Consider the following 7,393-nt stretch of genomic DNA (forward strand, 5'->3'; position numbering starts at 1 on the left):
GGCAATAGGGAATTCAGGAGAAACATGTTCGTCCAGAGAGTGGGGAGAAGGTGGAACTCGTTACCACAGGAAGTGGTTGAGGTGAATAGTACCGATGCATTTGAGGGGAAGCTGGATAAACACATAAGAACATAAGAAATAGGAGCAGAAGTAGGCCATTCAGCCATTCAATAACATCATGGCCGATCTGTCCCAGGCCTCAACTCCTCTTTCGGGCCTGCTTTGCCTAACCCTCGACTCCCCGAGATTTCAAAAATCTATCTACCTCATTCTTAAATACATTTAGTGACCTAGCCTCCACAACTCTCTGAGGTAGAAAATTCCAGCGATTCACCACCCTCAGAGAAAAAATGCCTTTGCATCTCAGTTTTAAATGTGTGACCCCTTATTCTGTAACTATGTCCCCTAGTTCAAGATTCCCCCACTAGTGGAAACATATTCTCAACATCTACCGTGTCAAGCCCCATTAAAATCTTATATGTTTCAATCAGATCACCTCTCATTCTTCTAATGAATAAAGGCCTAACCTGTTTAGTCGTTCTTGATAAGACAACTCCTTCATCCCAGGAATCAGCCCAGTGAACCCTTTCTGAACTGCCTCCAATGCTAGTATATCCTTCCTTAAATACGGGGACCAAAACTGTACGCAGTACTCCAGGTGTGGTCTCACCAACACCCTGTACAGTTGTAACAAGACTTCCCTACTTTCAAACTCTAACTCCCCCAGCATTAGAGGTCAAAAGTCCATTTACCTTCCTAATTACTTGCTGCACCTGCATGCTAACTTTTTATGTTTCACGTACAAGAACACCCAGATCCCTCTGTACTACAGTATTTTGTAATCTTTCTCCATCTAAATAATAATCTGCCTTATTATTCTTCCTACCAAAGTGGATGACCTCACACTTTCCCACATTGAACTCCATCTGCCAAATTTTTGCCCACTCACTTAACCAATCTATATCCCTTTGCAGATTCTTTGTGTCCTCATCACAACATGTCTTCCCACCTATTTTTCACAGGGAGAAAGCAAGAGAAGGATATGCTGCGAGGGTGAGATGAAGAGGGGGTGGGAGGAGGCATCGACCTGTTTGTTTGTGTGCTGGAAATTCTGCATAAGTTCCTTTCTCAGCACAGAAAAAGCAATATCTAAACATAACAAGCATGAGGGGAGGTGGTGACATAGTGGTAATGTCACTAGACTAGTAATCCAGAGCTCCAGGCTTATGCTCTCAGGACATGGGTTCGAATCCCACATCGCAGATGGTGGAATTTTAATCCAATTAATACAAATCTGGAATTAAGAGGCTAGTCTAGTGGTGATCGTGTTGTCAAAACCCATCTGGTTCACTAATCCCTTCTAGGGAAGGAAATCTGCTTTTCCTTACCTGGCCTGGCCTACATGTGACACCAGACCACAGCAATGTGGTTGACTCTTAATGCCCTGTGAAATGGCCTAGCAAGTTACTCAGTTGTATCAAACTGCTACAAAGTCAATAAGGAATGAAACCAGACAGACCATGCGGCCTTGACCCGGCACCATAAACAACAATGGCAAAACCAACCCAGCCCTGTCGACTCTGCAAAGTCCTCCTTACTAAATATCTGGGGCTTGTGCCAAACTTGGGAGGGCTAACCCACAGACTAGTCAAGGAACAGCCTGACATTGTCATACTCATGGAATCATACCTTGCAATGTCCCAGACACCACCATCACTGGGTATCCCACCGCCAGGACAGACCCACAGAGGTGGTGGCACAGTGGTATACAGACGGGATGGAGTTGCCCTGGGAGTCCTCAACACTGACTCCGGACCCCATGAAGTCTCACGAATCAGGTCAAACATGAGCAAGGAAACCTCCAGCTGATTACCACCTACCGTTTCCGCACCCCCACCGCCTTCCACCCCACCAGCTGACAAATCAGTGCCTCTCTATGTTGAACACCAATTGGAAGAGGCACTGAGGAAGCAAGGGCACAAAATGTACTCTGACTGGGGCGGGGACATCAATGTCCATCTGCAAAAGTGCTCGGTAACACCACTACTGGCCGAGTCCTAAAGGACATAGCTGCTAGACTGGGTCTGCGGCAGGTGGTGAGGAAACAGAGAGGAAAAAACCGACTTGACCTCGTCCTCACCAATCTACCGGTCACAGATGCCTCTGTCCATGACGATATTGGTGAGGGTGACCACCGCACAGTCGTTGAGGAGACGAAGTCCCGCCTTCATATTGAGGATACCCTCCATCGTGCTGTGTGGCACTACCACCGTGCTAAATGGGATAGATTTCAAACAGATATAGCAATGCAAAACTGGGCATCCATGAGGCGCTGTGGGCCATCAGCAACAGCAGAATTGTACTCAACCACAATCTGTGACCTCATGGCCCGGCATATTCCCCACTCTACCATTACCAGCAAGCCAGGAGACCAATCCTGGTTCAATGAAGAGTGCAGGAGGACATGCCAGGAACAGCACCAGGCATACCTCAAAATGAGGTGTCAACCTAGTGAAGCTACAACCCAGGACTATCTGCGTGCCAAACTGCATAAGCAGCATGCGATAGACAGAGTTAAGGGATCCCATAACCAACGGATCAGATCTAAGCTCTGCAGTCCTGCCAGATCCAGCCGTGAATGGTGGTGGACAATTAAACAACAAACTGGAGGAGGTGGCTCCACAAATATCCCCATCCTCAATGATGGGGGAGCCCAGCACATCAGTGCGAAAGATAAGGCTGAAGCATTTGTAACAATCTTCAGCCAGAAGTGTGAAGTGGATGATCCATCTCAGCCTCTTCCTGAAGTCCCCAGCATCACAGATGCCAGACTTCAGCCAATTCGATTCACTCCGCGTGATATCAAGAAACGACTGAAGGCACTGGATACTGCAAAGGCTATGGGCCCTGACAATATTCCAGCAATAGTACTGAAGACCTGTGCTCCAGAACTTGTCGCCCCCCCTAGCCAAGCTGTTCCAGTACAGCTACAACACTGCCATCTCCCCAGCAATGTGGAAAATTGCCCAGGTATGTCCTGTACACAAAAAGCAGGACAAGTCCAACCCGGCCAATTACCACCCCATCAGTCTACTCTCAATCATCAGTAAAGTGATGGAAGGGGGCGTCGACTGTGCTATCAAGTGGCACTCACTCAGCAATAACCTGCTCAGTGACGCTCAGTTTGGGTCCTGCCAGGGCCACTCAGCTCCTGACCTCATTACAGCCTTGGCCCAAACATGGACAAAAGAGCTGAACTCCAGAGGAGAGGTGAGAGTGACTGCCCTTGACATCAAGGCAGCATTTGATTGAGTATGGTATCAAGGAGCACGAGCAAAACTGGAGTCAATGGGAGTCAGGAGAAAATCTCTCTGCTGGTTGGAGTCAGACCTCGTGCAAAGGAAGATGATTGTGGTTGTTGGTCAATCATCTCAATCCCAGGACGTCAGTGCAGGAGTTCCTCAGGGTAGCGTCCTAGGACTGACCTTCTTCAGCTGCTTCATCAATGACTTTCCTTCAATCATAAGGTCAGAAGTGGGGATGTTCACTGATGATTGCACAATGTTCAGCACCATTCGCGACTTCTCAGAAACTGATGCAACCCATGTCCATATGCAGCAAGATCTGGACGAAATCCAGGCCTGGGCTGATAAATGGCAAGTAACATTCACGCCACACAAGTGCCAGGCAATGACCATCTCAAAGAAGAGAGAATCTAACCATGTCCCTTTGATGTTCAATGGCATTACCATCACTGAATCCCACATTATCAACATCCTGGGGGTTACCACTGACCAGAAACTGAACTAGACCAGCCATAAATGCTGTGGCTACTACAGCAGGTTAGAGGCTGGGAATTCTGTCACCTCCTGACTCCCAAAGCCTGTCCATCATCCATAAGGTACAAATGAGGGGTGTATGGAATACTCTCCACTTGCCTGGATGTGTGCAGCTCCAACAACGCTCAAGAAGCTCGACACATTCCAGGACAAAGAGCCTGCTTGACTGGCACCCCATCCACCACCTTCAATATTCACTCCCTCCACCACAGACGCACAGTGGCAGCAGTGTGTATCATTTACACGATGCACTGCAGCAACTCACCAAGACTCCTTAGACAGCACCTTCCAAACCTGCGACCTCTACTACGTAGAAGGACAAGGGCAGCAAATGCATGGGAACACCACCACCTGCAAGTTCCCCTCCAAGCCACACACCATCCTGACTTGGAACTATATCGCCGTTCCTTCACTGTCACTGGGTCAAAATCCGGGAACTCCCTCCCTCACAGCAATATGGGTGTACCTACACCACATGGACTGCAATTCAAGCAGGCAGCTCACCACCACCTTCTCAAAGGCAATTAGGGATGGGCAATAAATGCTGGCCTAATCAGCGACACCCACATCCCCTGAACAAATTTTTAAAAAAGCACTTGACATATTTTAAAACAAGTGGCAATGGTTTGCGAATTAGCTTTGATGCACAGCCAATACAATTCAAGGGTTCTTCAAATACTCAGAAGTATTTTTCCCTTGGTTATATGAAAGAAGAGATTATAGTCCAGAATGGATACCTGAGATACTCCCTTATAACAGGCTCACTAAAATTAACCATGATAAAATTAAATCAGCCATGGTCTAATTGAAGGGTGGAGCAGGCTCGATGGGCTGAATGGCCTACTCCTGCTCCTAACCGCTAAATGGTAGTGAAGGTTTTCTACTTTAGAACAATGTTTTCTTGACTTAAGGTTCAGCATTTGCTGGTTATGTGTCCAAAAGTAACCCACAAATTAACTTTTAAGAATTTTCATTGATCAATATTTAATATTTGCTTTAGCTGAACTAAAGCAATCAATTGTTTTGCAGAGCAAAGTAACGCAATTTGCCCGAGGTTGAAACAACAACTGAGAACGGAAGAATTTCTATTTTCGGGACAAGCCAAGTGGCACTTTTGTGTAGTTTTAATATGTTTCTCCTTTAAACAAAATCTTGAAAATATGATTGTATTAATTCTTGTTTATTCAAACCCTGGTTATATATACTCATTAATATAAGCATTTATCTGTGCTCTTGATGTAACTGCAGTTTACATATATTAATGTAAGGGATATTATTGCAGACTGTACACATATGAAGCAATAATAATGTTGCAGATTAATAAGGCGACACTGAGATTTCTCGAATATTCTGCCACAGAGGAGGCCATTCAGGAAACACTTGCCTCCAGGTGAGACCCCAATTACTTCTCATGTACCCTTCAATATCCCACCCCATCTAATCAGCTCTCCCACCTCCCCTTGCCCTTCAACATCCTGCCCCATTTAATCCCATTCTCCTCCTGCCTCCCCTTACCCTTCAATATTCTGCCCACTCTAGTCCCACTCTTCTGCTCACTCCCCACACCCCTGAACATCCCACCCAGTCCAGTCCCACTCTTGCACTCACTCCCGTTTCCTTTAATATTCCTCCTTTTCAAACAAGAAATTACTCTTTACTGGGGAATCTGCTTCAACAAGTTACCAGCACAGAAGCAAAGAAATCACATTCTAACCACCCTTTGTGCGAAGACCGTTTTTCCAACCTCCTTTTTAAATTTTTGTGTTCATCTTAAATTCCTGTCCCCTCGTTACCATTTCATCAACCAGTGGAAACATTTGATCATTAATTACCCGATCGTAACTCAACACAACCTTGGAGACCTCCATCAGATTAACTCTTTAACTTCCTCACCTGGTGGAACTAGCCCTCACTTCTCAAGCGTGTCTTCATAACTCACTGCTTGCCCTGGTAACTTCAGTCACTCAACTCCGTATCTTCTCCGTCTGTTCTCTATTCATGTTGTCCAATAGAAATCACTGACCAGCTCCAGGCATTGTTGTGGATGACACACAACACAGGCAAATATACTTCACATGTTTATATTTATTAAATAGACATCCCCCACCATTCAGCGATGCAGTAAAACACATTCAGAAATCAAAAAACACTTGCATGTTCTGCTTTTCGTTTTACCAACCAATGCACAAAAAGGTTAACATTCACATATATGCCATGTCATTAGTGAAGTCAATGCTAACACATGACACCAATGATGGTGTCTCAATTTTTTTTAATTAATTGGAAACAGAACTTGTTATATTTGAATTCCGAGTTGGCATGTAGCTTATATATTGGACAACTCTGCTTTAGATCCTTCCAATGCTGAAAACTGTACCTGTTACTCTAGAAATTCAACATTATCTTAATACTCTTGCATTCTGTTTCTCTACTCAAAAACCAAGGATTTTGTTTGCCTTTTTATGTTTTAATCTATGGATGGTATTCGTGTGCCTGTAAATCAAGGATCTTCTCCATGCGTGATCTCACCACTTAAGGTGTAATACTGTCAACTGTTCTTACTTGCAAAAATTTACATCTCCTGTGTTGAATTCCAACTGTAATTAAAATCCATGATAATTGTTGAGTGATTTTGATGAATGTAAGAGGTTTTCAATGACATTAAATTGCTCTGGTGTTAAATAAAAAAGTTAGAAAAAAGTTAATATGCCTCAGTTCACAAGATAAGCTATAACGTTTTGAGAATATAACGTTCAGTACCATAATAAAAACAAAGTGCGCAGGTCTGACAGCATTTGTGGAGAGAGAAACAGAGTTAACATTTGGGGTATGTGACCTTTTGTCAGAACTGGCAAAAGTTAGAAATGTAACAGTCATTGAGTAAGTGAAAGGGGGGAGGGAGGAAGAAGAACAAAAGGGAAGGTCTGTGATAGGACAGAGGGCAAGAGAGATTAAATGACAAAGGTGTCATGGAACAAACGGCAATGGGAGTAATAATAGCGGTAGTAAAACACAAAGCATTTGTGTTAATGGCAGAATAATGAATAGCTCTGTCGAAAGCAAAAACATTAAAACAAGTTTAATACCAGGTAATTGTCTAAATTGTTGAACTCAATGTTGAGTCCAGAAGGCTGTAAAGTGCCGAAACGGAAGACAAGGTGCTGCTCCTCGTGCTTGCGTTGAGGTTCACTGGAACGCTACAGCATGCAGAGGACCGAAATGTGGGCGAGAGCAGGGTGGTGAATTAAAATGGAAAGCAACCAGGAGCCCAGAGTCATACTTGCGGACTGAATGGAGGTGTTCCGCAAAGTGGTCACCCAATCTTCTGGACGCAACACAGCAAACATGGAGTGGGTGCACTATGACACTCCAACCTTCCTGCTGGTTGGTCCATTAGATCAAAACCACATCAGATGATAAATAGAGGCAAATGATGTTGCTTATCACTTGTGCTGCAAGGTCCAAAAACATGCCTTTTGAACCTCAAACGTTTCAGCAGTGGCTCAGCGCACAGCACTCTCACCTGTGAGTCAGAGGTTTCTGTGTTCAAAGTC

General features: G+C 44.7%; 1 protein-coding gene across 1 annotated transcript in view; it reads left to right on the forward strand.

Moving 5' to 3' along the window:
- pkhd1l1.1 (PKHD1 like 1, tandem duplicate 1) overlaps window positions 1–6,506 on the forward strand; it is a 258,831-nt gene extending 252,325 nt beyond the window's left edge. Inside the window, exon 78 of the mRNA XM_068032692.1 lies at window positions 4,869–6,506. The gene's annotated coding sequence lies outside the window, so the exon portion shown is untranslated. The remainder of the gene's footprint in view (window positions 1–4,868) is intronic.
- Window positions 6,507–7,393: the final 887 nt, after the last annotated feature.

The sequence above is a fragment of the Heterodontus francisci genome, chromosome 5 (genome assembly GCF_036365525.1).
Source record: "Heterodontus francisci isolate sHetFra1 chromosome 5, sHetFra1.hap1, whole genome shotgun sequence".
In the NCBI taxonomy this organism is placed as follows: domain Eukaryota; kingdom Metazoa; phylum Chordata; class Chondrichthyes; order Heterodontiformes; family Heterodontidae; genus Heterodontus; species Heterodontus francisci.